This window comes from Meles meles, chromosome 7, assembly GCF_922984935.1.
Source record: "Meles meles chromosome 7, mMelMel3.1 paternal haplotype, whole genome shotgun sequence".
NCBI classification, from domain to species: domain Eukaryota; kingdom Metazoa; phylum Chordata; class Mammalia; order Carnivora; family Mustelidae; genus Meles; species Meles meles.
In genome coordinates this window covers 140,657,518-140,676,164 of record NC_060072.1, presented here as the reverse complement: position 1 = coordinate 140,676,164, position 18,647 = coordinate 140,657,518, and the positions used below count along the sequence as shown (strand labels likewise).

General features: G+C 42.5%; 1 protein-coding gene and 1 pseudogene across 2 annotated transcripts in view; one reads left to right on the top strand and one right to left on the bottom strand.

Moving 5' to 3' along the window:
• CELF2 (CUGBP Elav-like family member 2) overlaps positions 1-18,647 on the top strand; it is an 829,878-nt gene that overhangs the window by 486,065 nt on the left and 325,166 nt on the right. The gene's annotated exons all lie outside the window — the stretch shown is intronic.
• LOC123946527 lies at positions 1,806-3,608 on the bottom strand (annotated as a pseudogene).

Here is an 18,647-nt window from a genome sequence, read left to right as displayed (position 1 = left end):
CATATCTGTCCTTCTGTGAGTGGTTTATGTTGCTTAACATTAGGTCCTCAAAGTTCATCCATGTTGTCAATACCACAGGGCTCTCTTTTTGAGGGTGAGTAATATCCCATTGTGTGTATGTGTGTATATATTCGTGTGTGTATATATGTGTGTGTGGATACATGCATGTGTGTATACACATTTTCTCTATCCACTCATCCATCAATGGACATCTTGGTTGTTTTCACATCTTGGCTATTTGAATAATGCTGCAGTGAACCTGAAAGGGCAAATGGCATTATAAAAACCTGATTTCAGTTCTTTTGGAATATGTACACAGAAGGGGGATAGCTAGATCATATGGTAGTTTTATTTCTAATTTTTTTGAGGAACCTCCTTAGTGTTTTCCATAGTAGCCGTGCCTTTTGTCTTCTCACCTCTTGTGTACAAGGGTCCAGCTTTTCCACATCCTTGCCATCCCTTGCTGTCTTTTTTGAAATATTGAACAGCCACCCTAAAACTTGTGAGCGATAGCTCATTGTGGTTTTGACTTGCATTTCTCTGATGACTAGTGTCATGGAGCGTCTTTTCAGTACCTGGTTGCCATCTGTATGTCATCTTTGGAGAAATGCCTATTCATGTCGTTAGCCCATTTTTAAATCTAGTTGTTAGTTTTTTTGCTGTTGAGTTATAGGAGTTGTTTTTTTTTTATTTCTTTGTTTTGTTTTGTTTTTTGAGAAAGAGAGAGTGAGTGGGGTGAAGGGGCGGGAGGAGAGGGAGAAAGAGAATCTTAAGCAGGCTCCATGCCTAGTGCAGAGCCTAGGGTGGGCCTTGATCTCATGACCCTGAGACCATGACCTGGACACAAGTAACTGAGCCACCCAGGCATCCCAAGTTGTAGGAGTTTTTGATATATTTTGGAAATTAGCTTCTCAAATAATCTGATTTGCAAATATTTTCTCCAGTTCCATAGGTTGCTTTTTCACTCTGTGGTTTCCTTGGCTACATGGAAGTTTTTGGACCTTTATCTTATACCACACACCAAAGTCAATAATTCAAAATGGATTAAAGACTTAAACATAGGACCTTAAGTGGTAAAACTCCTGGAAGAAAACAGGGGGAGGGAGGGGGACATGGTGACATCAGTCTTAGTAATGATTTCATGGATGCGAACCAAAAGCACAGGCAACAAATGGAAAAACAAACATGTAGGATGTTGTCAAGCGTTGGTTGTATTTTATTTTCGACCATTTCCAGTGTTTGTGCCGGTGCTCTATTCGTTACGCATTTGAGTTTCTCTTCCCAAATCGTAGAGTTTTATCTTTACAGATGGGCCTGTTTATTTAAAAGAAGCTGTGCCATTTTCTCTCTTCCCTCCCAAAATGGTATCCATCTTATTTTACCAAGAATATTATCTTCAAAGACCTTCTTGGCTCCAAGGCTCTGGTACATCTCTATTTTCACTGTGTCCTACAAAGCCCACATTCTCCGCAGCTCAGCTCTCTCCTTTACCATGCTGTCCTCAGCAAATCTGCTCAGCTGTGCGGGCTGTCTTACTGGTTCTCAGTAACACCAGCAGGATCCTGCCTCAGCAGCCCGCGCTTGCTCTTTCCTTGACTGGAATGCTTTTCTGACAGCTCAGGTGCTCTCCTTTCTCCCCCTCTCTCTTACACACTTGTTATTTGAGCCTGGTCTGATATCACCCCCTCAAAAAGGTCTTCTCTACTGCCTCAAATCAACACAACTTTTATTGCATCTTTAAGATGCAAATAGGTCTGAAAAATCATCCGGCATCTTGCTATTTCTGTGGGTGGACAACCTAGATCTTATTCATTAGCTTGCGGAACTCTTCCTTCTTTCAGAAGCATAGATACTACCCCCAAATTTCCTGATATCCTTGCTTTTTAACTTGGTGGCTTGCTAAATCAAAGCAGCTAAGTTTGATACAAGTTCAGTGTCATTTCCTTCAAGATTTAACTCATCTTTCTGGGCTTGAGATACTGAACGAGCAACACCTGGCTTCATCCAAACCCTGGGATGTGGTTTTCCACCAAGAAATTTCAGATTTCAGCAAGAGAATATTCTCCCAAATAACAACTTTGAGGGGGAAGCAAGCGCACACAGACCTCATCTTGTAACCGAAGTCCAGTGCAGCAACCATGAGCACTCTCTGTACGTGACTACAAATAGAAAAGGCCTGGCTACTGTTCGCATTATTTCTCCACCATTTGTCAAGTCAGAGCCTCTTCTTTTTCTTTCTAAGAAGACTGAGTTCCACACTGATGTGACTGAAGTCCCTCTGCAGGGTTCCTCTGGGGCCCTTCACAATAACAATGCATCCCTTCAGAGCGGTGTCGACATTTCCTGGAATGTCCACGGTCTGATTGCCGAGATGGTCTTCCTTCTCGCAGTAGATGAGCAAAAGGCAGAAAGGCCTTCTTTACCAGCCTATATAAAATATCCCTTAACCCACCCTACCCCCCCTCTCATCACCTTTGCCCTCCTTTACTTTTTTTTTTAAGTTTCAATTCTGTTATGCAATACCTGTCCTGGGATCACGCATTAATTTGCACATATCTACATGTAGGTTTTTACACCAAAGGACAAAATCCTGAACTATTAGCTTATGAGGGCTATGGGTTAGTGGCCCACGGCATATGAACTGAATTCCCAGAGCTGGTGTATATTAGCTGCCCAGTAATCCTATTAAATGAATGAATGTTTCCTACTCATCTCATTCCTTTCTTCTCATTTGGATCCCATTTTATTACACAGACGTCTAGAAAATACCTGTTATCAAAGATCTTTTAAGTCAGTGCAGATGTTAGAACAATGTGGTTTGTTGAAAGTCTAAGGGGGGGCGGGGAATGAACTCACTCAACTGTACTCACGTGTCAAAGCATTTATTGGCTTTTACCACTCACTTAGCAGTACCCTCCTACTACATTTTGAGAGCACTAAAAAGTAATAGCCAGGGGAAGGAGGACACTTGTGGTCTGATAGATTGACGCTTGGACAATCTGCAGCTACAGCCATTTGCACAGGTTAATAAGTACCGCACAGGTTGGCATCTCTTTGTGTAAAACCCTGCGTTGCTACAGCTGCTTTATAAATAACAAAGATAGATACGTCATCGTCTGGTGCCCAAGTGTGCATTCTTTGCACTAAGACTCTTAGGAAACGTAAGTGCTTTGAACAGTGTTGGCTATAGCTACTCCCCTTTCTAGGGCTTCGCTAATTTTATTACATTTTGCACTCACCTTTTCCTGCCGCGGTATTATAGTAATAATAATACTTAAAGTTTTTGTGCACTTTCTTTGTGCGAGGCATTGTGCCAAACCCTGTTCGTGCATTTCCTCATTTAATCCTCTCTACTCTATTAAGCAGGTAAAATTATATTATTCTCATTTTAGGACTGAGAAAACTGAGGCTTTACAACAGCCACACAGTTACTCAGAATTTCAACCTTGGTCTCTCATATTTCTAAGCCTCTGCTCCTGACTGCTTTGTAGACCACCTCCTCTACTCCCTGGCACCCTAGCGCTCGAAATTTTGTACTCTTGGATCACACAGAAATCATAGGTCGAGGTGTAGGATGACCCCGAACCCTCCAAAAGCATGCCCCTCATGTTCTATTTCTCAAGTGACAAAACCAGCTTCCAGATTAATAGGAAATAAATCGTTAGCTGCCACAGAAATGTATGAACTTGGCTGCCCTGGGGGCAGACTTCATCTAGTTAACCTAGAAACATCTAGGTGCCTTGAAGAAATGGTAGAATAGGACCCAATCCCACCAGGCTAGAGGCCTAAGAGAAGGGAGGGGAAGTCAGAGCAAGGAACAGTGAAGGTCAGGAAGGAGCTCCTCCTCGAATCAGAGGATGTTAAGAAAGTGTATCTCATTCCTTCCTATCACCTGGCACTTTCAGCTCTGGTCTGAAGGAAGGAAGTTGGTTCCGTGTCCAGACTAGATTTCATTTTATGACCTGAGGCATATTCATTCAGGCAACTGGAGTATTACATCTTCCCTGCAGCTATTTTAAAGCTAATTAATGTATCAAGCACTTTCCAGTTTTCCCATTCTTGTTCGTAACTACCCCAAACCTTCAATTTCTGAAATGATTTTGCTTTTGAAGCGACTTTCATTTCTTAGGATCTACTAGAGCTTTCCTCTTGATTTTTTTCGTATCAGAAATTTTATGGGAACACCATGCTTCTATATTTATGCATTTAAATTGTCAAAAAGTGTGTTGTCAGGATTACATGCTGAAGAAGTCCCTTACCCGAGCAGTTCTGCTCTGTGAATGGGGCTATTAACCCTTCACTGACTTGAAGGTTTCATCTTAACCTGGCAGGTTGGCTGGGGTACTAATTTTCTCTAGTTTTCCAGAAGATAACTGCAGAGACGCAGGCTCATACGAGATGATAATATTAAATAAAATTAGTGAAACACTTGAATGATGCACTTTAAACATTTTTACCTAAATACCACATATCCCTATATAGCATTATATACGCACGTCATAGTGAAATAAACCAAGGGTGTTTGGGGGAGGGTCTTCATAAGTAACCTGCACCCAAGTTGACAAATCTTCCCTCACCTCACAGCTTTCTTGGTTGACCTGAGGAGCAAATACATATATAGTGCAGCTTTTCCCCTGCACTGGGAAATTCGATCTACAATTTTTATTGTCCATAAAGGCCCAATGCTCTGCTAGGCGCTATTGAAGATATATATTTATCTATATATATATATTTTTTAATGTAGGTTTTGAACCTTGCCCTCAATGATTTAAAAACCAGGCTTTCAATTTGCATGTACTACTGCATTCAGTTATTGAACTACTGAGTAGAGCGTGGAGTCTCATCTTTATGAGTTTGCTGATTTTTTTTTAAGACCTCAGGGATGGAGAGATGATAAGGAAGAATAACACTTATGAAGTGTCTATTATGTGACAGGTCCTTGACATCTATTCAATTATTTTATCTTTGCAACATGCAAGTAAGGTTTGCATCATTCCTGCTCTCCAGGGCGGGGGAGTGGGTGCAGATAAGAAACTTGCTCAGGGAACCACAGCAGGTCACTGAGTCAGAATTGCACTCTCTGCTCTGACTCTAAAATCCATCTTCTTTCCAGCACACTTGACATCTGGCCGTAAAAATAAAATTAAATAAACTTGGGATAGCTGCTTAATGTGATCAATGTAGGCGGCCCAATAAAATAAACGAAGGATCTAAAATAGGTATTTTGCTTTCACTAATTTGGCTTATTTAATTGTCTTACAGTTACAAGTTAAAGGGATAATTGTGAAGTCTCTAAATTACTTTAGGTTATGTGGACATAAGCTTGATGCTGTTTTATTCTGACTCTAATTATATTTAATTTCATATTCCTAATAGCTCCTTGTCGAGTGGGTGTCCGAGAGGATAGGGCAAGGTACATTTTCAGCTTGTCTTTAGTCGTGGATTTTCAGAGGTCCTTAGAGCAGGGCAGTGTGCGCCCTTTAAAGACAGACCATTCAGAAAAGTCAGGCTTACAGATACACTAGGAAATAATTTGCTTACAAAACAACTTTTCTCTCTTAAAGGAATTCACTGCAAATTTTGTTTAATCGGCCAGGCCCTCTAGTATATCTAAAATAGTATTTTAATATATGAATGTCAACAACACTTCTTTTAAGAAATATTTTTTGTTTTGTGGGTCATCTGGGTGGCTCAGTCCTTAAGCATCTGCCTTGGGCTCAGGTCATGATCTCAGCCGGAAGCCTGCTTCTCTCTCTCCCTCTGTCCCTGCTTGTGTTCCTTCTCTTGCTGTCTCTCTCTGTCAAATAAATAAATAAAATCTTTTTAAAAAGAGAGAAGTATTTCTGTTGTGTTAAGTGGGGCACATCCGCATCTACAATTGATCAAATGTGTGTCCTTATGTAGAGCACAAGACACTTTTCTCATGTGATCTCATTCATTCTTGTAATAATTTTCAAAGCAAGGGGCAAGTGCAGAGATGAAGGGAACCAAGGGGTGTGAATGTGTTCGCCCAAGTTCGTCCTAACGAGCCACACTGCAAACCTTGTGAAACTTTGGGAGGAAATGTTATAATAGGTTGCCTCCACTCCTTCCCCATCTTCTGGAGAAGCATTTGACTGGGAATTAGGTAAAATTTATTCTATATATAACACATAGGAAGATGTTTAAACTGTAATTGTGTGCAATTTGAAGGAAATATTCTTCCAGCGGAATAAAGATTGACCTACTCAAGAGTATTAAAAGGTACAGGGTTCACACTTTCGTGGTACTATTTTATCATTTTGAAAACTTATTCTTAATAGACCCCCACATTACATTTCAGTAAAGTGGTTTCATTTTCTTTAACAACCATTAATAGCTATTAGAGGTAAAAAAAAAAAAAATAAGGCTTTATATAGATCATTAAAGTACACTTAAGTAATATGTAATTGACAATTAAATCAGCATGGCAATGCATTATCATAAGTTTGACAGATCTGCCTTTTCTGAAGTACCGAGAAGAAAGGGTCCTTTGTGAGACGCCCCGCTACAGACTAATCTTGCACTTTAATTGATCACAAAGAACACATTGTCTTCATGTGTGTGCTTCATAATCATCTTCTTACAAGTTGCCTTTTGTGAGGATTTTGATGCTGTGTGTGGGAGTTCGGTTCATGCCAGAAACAATGTTCTTGGTGAGATTTGGAATTAGCAATAGCCACCTTTAACCCTTTGTCCTGGTTGTTGTCATAATATATAAAAGTGTTGGTGCTTGCTTTCCACTCTGCAAGCCCGCAGTCCCCCTTCTCGCTCCTTCTCCTCTCCTTCACCTCTCTGAAGACATACGAAAGTGTGGTCATGGGGCTAGGTCTCAGCACTCCCAGGATGCCGGCCGCACTGATGATGCAGTCCCCTGTTCCTGGGCAGCCAATGGGCATTGACCTTATCCCGTCAAGCCATTGAAGAAGCATGCAGGTCATATCTGTTTGGGAAATTTGGACCCCCAGCACCCCGACACCCCTCCCCCCGCCAAGAAATGTATGGACTTACTGTCTAGAAATTCTGGTGTACACCGTTTCTACATTGAGATCAAAATATAAAAGCATAACTGCATTTGAGAGGAATTCTAACCATTCCTATATTTTTCCCCAAATTTTAATTAATTCCCACTTTTCTTCATTCCCTTATACCTATAATAACAATGGAATTTGTTTAGTGTAAGCCTTAAAAATATAGGATATATTTTCTGTATTTTGAATTATGAAAAAGAGAAAAAAAATCAAAAGATTAATTTCCACCTAATTTGCTAGACTCTGAGATAGGTTAAGGTACCAATAGAGTTTTTCCCCCCTAATATCTTATGAAGATATTTTATAATCTGGACATAGTAAAGTTTAATGTGAGTCTGATGAATCACATAAAGATTTATCTGCTGCACTCCATCTTCCTATTATTTAATTTATGGGCTTTATGTGAGATACATGTATCACATTAAAAGTGAAAAAGTGTGATGGGTGATTTTTAAGTAGTTTTAAAAATATTGAGGTTAGTTAGATATTGATACCCAGTCAGTAGAAATTATGATTTTAATTTACCGAGGAAGGAGAAAGAAATCTCATATAATCAGACTGAGTTTCTTTATGCTGTAATATGGCTCTGTGCACACGACAGCTTCTGGGTGATTTTCTTTTTTAATATTTTGTTTATTTATTTGACAGAGAGAGATCACGAGGCAGGCAGAAAGAGAGAGAGGGGGAAGCAGGCTCCCCACTGAGCAGAGAGCCCGATGCGGGGCTTGATCCCAGGACCCAGAGATCATGACCTGAGCCGAAGGCAGCGGCTTAATCCACTGAGCCACACAGGTGCCCCATGGGTGATTTTTTTTAAAAAATTAAATTGAGTTCATGAATTCAAAGAGTTTAAACCACACCTAACATGACTGGGGCGCAGCCATAAGGGGTGATTTAGCTGATCTCCTCAGGCCTCCCTCACCGCAGCTTGGCCAGTCTGGCTGGAAGGAACATGTGAGACAGGTTAGCATCCAGAACCCCAGTGCTCATGCGCTCCTAGTGCCATATATAAAGGTATGTAGATTATTAAAGAAGGCACTGAACTCACAGAGGGCCCCCTGCTCTGAGGACTTCGGGCAATAGTAGCAAGGCACACATCTAAGGAGTAACTGATGAAAATGTCAAGAGAGCGCTGGAGAAGTGTATCAACTACTTATGTTATGGGAAGAAGCTTTAAGTTGCTGCTTTTCTGAACGTCAGCCATGGACGGACTTCTTGGCAATGGTGATCTTTTTGAATCCCATCATCTACCAGCAGCAAGGTGGCTGGTAACTTTAAAGCATTGTGTGGTCGGCAGTGAGAAGATGCTAACCCAATTTCAGAGACTTTGTTTTCTTCATTCCTGGGGGTGCATTAAAACCTCCCTAATTCAAAGCAGTCTCTGAAAATTGGAGAATTTCCCAAATGTAAACTGTATTTGTAAATATTGTACTAAACTAAGGCACACACATACTACTTAGCTGTATGAAGTAAGTTAAATGAAAACAAATATGTCATTGAGGCGCCTGGGTGGCTCAGTGGGTTAAATGTCTGCCTTCAGCTCAGGTCATGATCCCAGGGTCCTAGGATCAAGCCCCGCACTGGGGCTTAGCCCCTGCTAAGCAGGGAGCCTCTTTCTCCCTTTCCCTTCTCCCTGCTCATGCTCTCTCTCTCTCGCTCACTCTCTGACAAATAAATAAATGAATGAAATCTAAAAAAAAAAGAAAGAAAGAAAACAAATATGTCACAACAGGACTATAATAAATGTGCTTTCTAAACTTTAAAATGGCAAGTTACATCGTTAAAAAATTCTTAATTTTAAAATCTTATCCCCCCAAAATTACATCTATGGGGGGATTTCTGGTCACAGTGTTGTTTTGATGTATGCCCCCCGACATAATTCAAAAGTAGAATATGTTAAAAGAGTAGTACTCCACAACCAATTATGGCTTGTGCCAAGAATAAAAAGATATTTTTATTTTAGAAAATCTGCTAATAAAATACATCACCTTAGCAGGTCAATAAGAAAAAAAATGATTTTAAAAGATACACTGTAATTGCATTTAATTAATATTTTTTTAGAAAAAATACACAATAAAATTAAACCCAAATCCTGGGGTGGGGTGGGGGTGCTCTTAGAAAACCAGGAACTTGATAAACTTAATAAAAGCAGGGATTTTAAGCCAATCATTGGATGAGAAATGAGCAAGCTTACAAATTATCATGGTTCATCAAATGATGTTCTGAAAGCTCTGGTCATAGGAATAACACATGGAAATGAAATACTGATGTGGTACTTAGAAAAAAAGATGAAAAATGTATCATTTGCCCATGGCATGAATATGAACATGAAAAACAAAGTGATTGGCTGAAAAATCTCTAAGAATTTAAGTACGGTGTAATAAAAAATATTTTAAATCAACAACTTTACTAAAAGTCAGTAGTAACAGACCAAGAAACTACTCGAAGAAAACATTAAGTCCTCCCTGAGACAGAAATAAATGAAGATTTTAGTAAATTTAGGGTCAACCCATCTTTCCAGGTGGAAAGAGCAAATATTATAATGATGTTCAATTTTCCCAAATATATCTAAGTTTTCCCATCACGTACCAATCAAAATCTCAGTAGAGATTTTTCAAATGGGCGAGGTTGTTCCAAACTTCAACTTGAAGTTCCCTTTGCACAGTTAGAGTAAAAATTAGGGTACTTGCCATCCTGGGTGATATACCAAGTTCTCCTGTTTAAATCAGTGAGGTTCCAACATAAGGAATGACAGAGAAACTCAGTAGCACTGAATCTAATACATAAACACACTCATCGTACCCTGAAAACCATTGGGAGAAGAATGGATCACGTAATCAAGGATACTTGCAAAACTGCCTATTTGTGAAAGAAAGAAAATTCAGGTTGAAGCTTACTCACCAAAATAATTCTAAATGAACCAAATTTGTGAAAGAAAATTCAGGTTGAAGCTTACTCACCAAAATAATTCTAAATGAACCAAATAGTAAAAATAAAAATTAACAAAACACAAAGACAAATCCTACTTTTAGGATGAGCCAGACCTTTGATGTAAAAAATAAAATTATAAGGAAAGTTATTAAAATATGTAGTTCCATAAAAATATTAAAATTTAGTACCAGAGGAAAAAAACTTTAAGTAAAAGTAAATAATGATCTGGGGGAAATTTTATGAATTTACAAATCCTTTTATAAAAATAATTAAAATACAGAAATATATATAGAACGACCCAATTCAAAAATCTCCAGTTTATGATGAAGGCCCACAAAGTGACCAGTCATCAGAGAAGACCAATGACAATAAATATTAGGGGAAAATATTTACCTTCAGTAGAAAGAAATGCAAGTGAAACCATGAAGTAATACATTTCACTCATCACGTTCTGAAATTTAAAATTAAATAGGGGTGTCTTTGAGAGGATGTGGAGTCATGTACTTAGGTCCTGTGGGGGAGTGTCAGCTGTTGCAAATCTGCCAAGGAATTTGGTAATATATGTTAAGATTTAACACAGTTCCCTTCTATCAAAAGAAAATCAGAAACACTCACATTCACATTTAAGAGTTCTCATTTCAGTGTTATGCGTGAAAATGAAAATTGGGAAGCAGTGTAAATATCTAACCTTGGGAAAGTAGCTAAATAAACTATGGGACATCGGTAAAATGAGATGAAATCCTTGGAACACATTTTCAAAAATCATTATTTATGGGAGAAAAACTGCCCATATTGGGAATAAAACCAGGATTAAAAATAATATGATCCATGCAACCCCAATTTTATGTGGAAAGATGAAGTCTATGCGTTGAAAATAATTAGAAAGAAATGTGCCAAAAGTTACACAGTTCTTTTCTCTAGTCAGATTTAGGATGATAATTTTTCTTCTTTATACTTATATGTATTTCTGAGCAACATTGTGAACATGGCTTGCTTTTGTAATCCTTAAAAATAATAAATGTTATTTTTGTAAGGCTCACACTGTATGTCCAAATTACCACGAAATCTGAGTTAATGGCATCTAAATTAAGAACATTTTAATGGTAAAGTTTTAATAGTATGATATTATATGCTCAGTGGGAATTCGGCATGTTATATTGATAAGTTTCATTTGTAGCAAGATGCTAAGTATAGACTATACAAAGGAAGTTATTTTCCAGAGATTGCAGGATAAGTAATCGTTACAACAAGTTTTGTTTCAGCCTGAAACAACCTGGAAGTGGGATTCAGTATAGTGCTCCCCATCACATCGACCGACATGCTGTCCCATGTATGTCAGCATGGCTCAGGTATCATGGCAGGCGGTTTGGGTTCCCTGTAGCTTTGTACAACCTTCATGGCTTTGCAGGTGTGCTGCGTACAAGCCTTCATGTATAGAAATGGGAGCAAAATGCATTCAGGTCCTTATAGCATTTTTAGAGGGGTGTATGTGTGTGTGTGTTGTCCTATGAAGTATTCCTTTTGAAGTTCAGAGCTTAGGGAGAGAAAGCATGAGTTTGGCGGGTATAACTTTCAAATGCTTAAAACAGCAACTTTAATCTCAAGTGCTGATTGACACCAAGCAAAATGCAGCCTCTCTTTGTTCTCCAGCACACAGCAGAATGTGTGTGTGTGTGTGTGTGTGTGTGTGTGTGTATCTGTGGTGGATCTATATGCACACGTGTGTGCGTGTGTGTGTATTGTTTCATGTAAGGAAAAGCTTTGAAAGGCTCCCCGAAGACACTAATGAATTTGGCACCTTTCAAGATGTGTTTCATAAGTAGTAATTCATAAGTAAGCATGACACATGCTGTAAGGGAATGTGACAACAGTCACGGTTGGGAGGACGGCTGCTGCAGAGACCTGCTTTCAGCCCCAAACTCTGCCCTGAGGAGAGCAGGCTGTATAGACCTCTGCTGACCAGGCTGAGAGCTTCAGATACGGCATCACACAGGGCTTTCAAGGACAACAAAATGATCCATGGGTCAAGGTGGCCATAAACAGCCCACATCAGATTAGATCATTACCCAGAGACAAGGTTACCTGAAGGTGGAGTAGGAAGGTTTTACTTTCCAGGTATTTTGTTTGCTGATTGTTTTTAGACGAGGTTCAGGCTTTTTATCCGTGTCAATTTCCCTAATAGTAGAGGTGGCTACAGATGGGCACGGGAGCTTTGGTTGTGAGCCGTCCCCAGGGATTTATGAAAGTGTACCGTAGGAATAAAAAATGCTCTTCAAAGATGGCTTGAGTCACATGGAACCACTGTGGCCGTTTGAACATGTGAGCATCTTAAAATAAAAGACCGGTAACTTTTGATTATTTAATTGGGCATGGACCATGTCGTGCTTTCCCTTGCTTCTAGACTCATCTTTCCCGTTTCCATTTCATGCACCTCTATTACTTTCTACTTCCTTACACCCCTGTGCCATGCATCTCTCCATTATGGTTCTTTGATCATTTGGTTCTCTGTTTATTTATTTTAGTATACAAGTGTTTATTGAGTTTCTACTAGGTGTGGCATCTTGGAAGGCATAAGAGATATGGAAATTATCATCATGGCCTCTAGTCTCAAGAAGCCGACACCCTAATTGGGGTACAGAAGAGAAAACTAATTTGCTAGTCAATTCCTGCAATAAGGCTGCGTACAAATGATTACACAGTACAGTAGCTTACAACAATACACGTTTATTCTTATACTTATGGGTCTGCAGGTCAACGGTTGTCTGGCAGATCTACGCTGGGTAGCGATCTTTCAGGCCATGAGTCAGCTGTGTGTGACTCTGGGCTGTGGGTTGGGCTCAGATCTTCTTCGTGTGTGTTTGTTCTGGGGCCCAGGGGGAAGGGAAACAGATTCTTTGGGGCATGCTTTCCTCCTGGCAGGTTACAGAATGAAGACCCAAACTAAACCACACAAAAACATCTAATATAATGTCTAACATTTCAATAGCTGAAACAAGACACATTGTTCTTTGTTCGACTGTTTTAAAGATTATTTATTTGAGAGAGAGGAAACATGAGCAGGGGGAGGGGCAAAGGGAGGAGAGAATCTGCAAGCAGACTCCATGGTGATCACAGAGCCTGACATGGGGCTCAATCTCAGGACCTTGAGATCATGACCTGAGCCAAAACCAAGAATCGGACACTCAACCGACTGACCCACCACCCAGGCTCCCCTAAAGCAAGTCACATTGTTAAGCCCAGTGTCCATGGAGTAGAGAAATACATTCCACCACTCTCGTACATTACAAGGCAACATGGTACAGGGAAGGCATGAAGAATTGAATGTACCACAGTGAAGTCTGATAAGTGGTACAAGAGCAGTGTATTCAAGGTTTCAGAGAAGTACAGAGGAATATCTTAGAGGAGGGGTATATCCATCCGGTTCATCAGGCAAACAAAGCCAGTAGGATGGATAAATAGGTGATGAATGGGTAGATAGATAGATGGAAGATAGATAATGAATGGATAGGGAAATAGATCAATAATAGATAAATCATGGATGGATGGATGGATGGACGCAAAAATTGATAGCAGATAGATATACAGACAGATAATGGATGGATAGATTGATGATACATAAACGGTAGCTAGATGATTAGCTAAATAGATAGATGCCTACATAGTTGTGACAGGGGGTTTTCATTTTACACAGTATGATGAAGCAGTCTCTGTAAGATTTTCCTGCACCGGCTGATGGAACTTGACATTCAAAGGCCAGATAGTCAAGAAGGGAAAATGGATGCAGAGTGGAGGACATCGAGGGCAGACTGGAACCCGTCGACACTGAATGCTTGTATTCAAGGGTGGACTGAAACACATGTCAGCTCTTGTTGCCTCTGCCTTGGGGACCTCGATGACAGAGGGGAACACACACCTGGCCCAGCAGTCAGAGAAGCTCAGGGAGGATCTGAGGAAGGCAGAGCGGTTGCGGGCTCAGCAGCTGCTTCACACCAAGGAGGCAAGTCAGCACGTCAGCAGCAAAGTGTGCAAGCTACAGAATGACTGTTGCTTCCCTCTGTCCTTCACATCTCCTAAGAATCTTCCTGTGGCTCACCCAGCCAGAAACAATAAAAGAATAAGAAGTAGAAGAAGAAGGAGCGGGAAGAGGAAGCGAACTGAAAATCTGGGAAGTGCAACTGAGCACAGGCCAGTCGAACAGGACACAGCCATCACAAGGGAAATCGAATCCAGCTCCTAGAAAGAGTAAATTAGAAAATGCTTTCAGGGGAGGTGATATTCGAACTGAATCCTTAAGTCCTTAAAGGTGAGCAGGCGTTAACCAGGAAGGACGAATGACCATTTAGGCAGGTGCAAAGCATGAGAAAGGTAAGGCTCAAGAATAATGCCAAGGCCACCAGGAATACATCACAGTCGATGTTGGGTTTAACCGGCTGCTGCAGAGGAGCATGTACGCCAGGGCTGTCATGGGGCACCTCAGGGAAAGAATTGGAAGAGGCTTACTATAAACAAAATGGGCTTGTGCACATGCTATGGAGGTTCAAGGGCGTGGGAGTCAGTTCTCACTGGCTGTTTTTGACAAGTATTAGTCTTGTTATGGACTGAATCACTCTCCACCCCCCAAGTCCATATACTGAAGTCCTAACCCCCAGGAGGTCAGATGTGATTGTATTTGAGGATAAGGCTTTTAAGTGGGTAGTGAAGGTTAACAAGGTCCTGTGGGTTAGATGCAGGAGAACTGGTGTCCTTATAAGAAGAGGAAGGGACACCCAGGGGGTGTGTGCCCAGAGGAAAGCCTTTTGAGGAGGTGCTGAGAGAAGTGTCTGGAAGCTAAGGGGACAGATTTCTGGAAAAACCAAACCTGCCAACACCTTGATCTTGGACTCCAGCCTCCAGAATTGTGAGAAAGCAGATTTCTGTGGTTTAAGCAACCACCCACCCCTTTCTCTCCCCCCCCCCCCAGCTTGTGATATTTTGTTACAGCAGCTCTCACAGACTCATACAGGTATGCTGGGAGCTTTCGTCTAGAAAGCAGGAAAGGGGGAGCAGAGCTGGAGTCGTCCCTGGTAACAAAGCAGTCGGAGGGGCAAATGACATTATTTCTGCAGTCGCAGTGTCTTTGTCTTTCCTTGTTCCACATGGACTCCAAGTCTGGTTATTTTTCTATTCTGGGAGAGTTGTTTGTGTTTCGTTGGGAACATCACGGCCTACCTGTCAGCTACCAGCTGCCGGAGCTGCTCCCGGCCTTCCCGTTGGCGGATGCAGAGAGCCGTCTTACTCACTGATGCAGAAATTACACGGAGTCTCCAACGCTTCTTTTGTTGACTCCAGATGCCTTTGCTCGATGCGCCAGAGTCACAGCCTGGCCTCACGCTTCCTAGTCTCTTGTCTTCCCTCACGTTGCCCAACCCTTGTGCTGTTCCATGCAGACTTTCTCTTCACTGTCGCCCACATAAACTGTCCTCCTCAGACTGGTCTCCCCTGCTGGGGGTGTCCCCATACTTTCCTTGCACACCCCCCGCAGAGCAAGCGTACCCTTCAAGATCCTCCGCGAAGGACTCAGCTCACTCCAGCCCACTAGAAGTTGCACTTCCTTGCAACTCCTAGAGAATGTCGCAGCGGCGGACCCCGTCGTGTTCTTTGCTCCCCCGCTAAATTCTGTGTGTCTAACAGGATTGTCGGTTCCCAGGGGGCAGGGGCCATTTCTAGAACCTCTTTTGAATCCCACTGCAGGTAGTAAGACGATAGTCCTTCAGATACAAAAAGGGTGGTTGGTTCATTACATCATAGTTTTGTTTCCTTTTTAAAGTGGGACCGGCTTATGACATCTTTGTGTTTCCTTTGCTGCCGGGAGGGTGTCCTTGACTTACTCCTGTATCCAGCCAGCCAGCCAGCAAGTATTTTTGAGTGACTATTTTTGTGCCCAGCACTCGATGTTTAAGCCAAGTCCTGAAGGATACGCAGAAATAAACCTGGTGAGGGGGTGGGATCGCCGGAGAGTTTTGCGCTTGTGGGCAATCTCGAAGCGTAGCGCAGAGGCTAGGGAGACCCTATGGGTGAGGACTGGGAAGAGGGTCCCAGTGCGGAGGGCACAGTGCACTGGCCGAGAAGACCGGCAGGTGACGCTGGAGTGGGAGGTGGGGCTCGTGAGTCATGGGCTGTGACTTGGACTTCATCCTCAGGGCGGAGAAGGGGGGAGCCTCTGAGGGGTGCTGAGCAGGAGACAACTGGGGACCATGTTGCGGTAGCAGACACACAACCGCTGATGTGTGCAACGCGGTCCAGAGCCAGTGGGACTGGAGGGAGGGAGGCCCCTTAGAAACCGGTAGCCCGAATTCGGGTCGTGCAGATGGTCAAAAGTAGGTTGAGTTCTTGAGAAGGTTTGGTTCGAAGGACCCTCACTGTCTCTCAGGCGAGTTTTGCTTCCAAGCATTCTAGTTCCTAGATATTTCTATTCATCAAATCCTGCTTTGGTGACGGAATTACAAGCAAGGTCTGGTTTTAAAAGCACTGACAGCTCTTCTCTTCTCTAAGTGTATGGTGCTTCGCTAAAAAGTTGGAAACAATCGGCCCCAGAAACGTCATCCAAGTCTAGAGTCCTATAGTTCCTTGTAACTTTTGGAATCCTTATCTGGCAACGTTCATAGACACCTTCAAAAACGACTTTTGCTGTTGGCCTTTTTGAACTGCTGGATCCAGCCAGCCCGTCGGAAGCGTATGAACTTGGGAGGTTCGGAGCCCGTGTTCTGTTCTGCCAGCTGGGTGCAGCCTTCTTGTTGGTCAGCTGGGCGTTAAGGGCGGCAAGGAAGAACAGTGGGGTGCCTTTCCATTCTAACTCAGGAGTCAGGGCGAGCCGCTGAGGGTTTGGCTAGAGACTGAGGCTAGAGCAAGCCAGACAGTCCTGCCCGGCTCCTTGTCCAGGGGCATATGACTGTGTCAGTAGCCTGCTTCCTTTTCAAACGAGGCTGCCTTCTAGAGTTCTCAGCGTAGTGGCCAACTGATTCCTGAAACTTCGGAAACGTTCCTGCCTCGTACTTGTTACTGCCCTGCTTTTTCCTTTCGCATCCAAACCAATAATACACGATCTCCTAGCCAGCAAGGTAAGTCTAGACTTCAGAGGCATATGTTCTGTCTCTCTGGTGATGTCTGAGCCCCTTAGGGATGTGCCTGCTTGTGCCTTCACTGGGGCATCTCGCTGGCAAAGCCCCATTTGCCCTAGGGTTTTGGCCTTGTTCTGATTCTCATTTAGTCCCCGCAGTGCTCCTCCCGGAGCATCTCACCCATGCCTAGAGGTCACTCGAACTACCTGCCACCTCCATGCGGGAGGCCTGCTGCCTGCTTCTCAAGTTCAGCTTGTTCCCTGTGGACCCTGCACCTTTCCTGTCTCCTTGCCATGCCTTTTGGGCTCCCTCTTGGTTAGCAGAATCATCATCTACCAAAGCGACATGTTAGCACCATCAAAATGATCCTCCCCTCTCTGTTGTCTCTGTTCCACCCATTCAGTTGTCCATAAAATGGTTCCATCCCTAATTATATCTTTTAACCGCACCCCCTTTCTACCTTCTGGATATCTACTGCATAGACAGTATGGGATAGGGAAGAGGACTGAGCCTGATTCCTGATCTCTGCCACATGCTGCCTATGTCGGCATGGGCTCTCCTGACCCCCAGTCCCCTGTGTCCTAGGTAGTGTAATGTGGGTGATGATCTCCACTGGCTGCCTTGCCCATGAAGGGAGTGATCCAATCTTACACGGAGCACCTCCAGTAAAGCCCAACTGATGGGCAATGGTCCACAAACAGACGAACCACTTCGAAGGCCACCTCGTCCTCTCTTACTTGTATGGTGGCCTTCCTAGTGCCCTCCCTGCCTCCCAAACTTGTCTGCATTCTTGCTGGAGTCTCCCTTCCAAAACAGCCATCCATCTAGAGCCAGAGACACTGCAGAATCGGTCCTGGCTTCCTGGCGTGAGTTTCTAGTATGGAATGCAATGTCCTTCCTTCCTTAGCTGTGGGCTACTTTCCGTCTCATCTCTAGTGTCCCTTTGGCCTCTAGAAGCTTCCCTTGAAGATCAGAACTCAGTCACGTTCTTAGAACGTTTACCATACATATCATACCAACATTAATGTATGTATTATTACATATATGAGTTATATATAATATTAGTATGATTAATATATGTAACTATGTTTAATGTGATATGTACATAGGTGCATAGGGGTGTGTGTGTGTGTATAAACAGTAATAGGAAAGTCAAAGTTATGTTGAACGTCTAGCCCTGCCATATAAAACAAAGTCAATTTAATACACTTTCAAAAGTGAGTTTACATCCCCTGAGGAACTGACTTAAGGAAATCTGCATTCTGTCTTATTTCTAGTAACAGACAGAGGATGGAAGTGATAAGAGGGTAAGCTGCTGTCGACCTCGGGAACCCCAGAGAGTGACAGGCATGAAAGGCCAGACTTCCCTGGCATTTGCATTTGCCCACTCCTGGCACTGTGGCACGGTTGGCTATAGACTGAACTACGTGGTGTAGATCTCCTCCTGAAAATGAACAAAAGCAAAATGAGACTGGCCTCCGATTCTTAATCCCTGCCCATTAAGGACACTGGCTTTGTGCAGGACGTCACAAAAAAACACTCTGTGATGTGCATTGCTCTCGATTCTGGA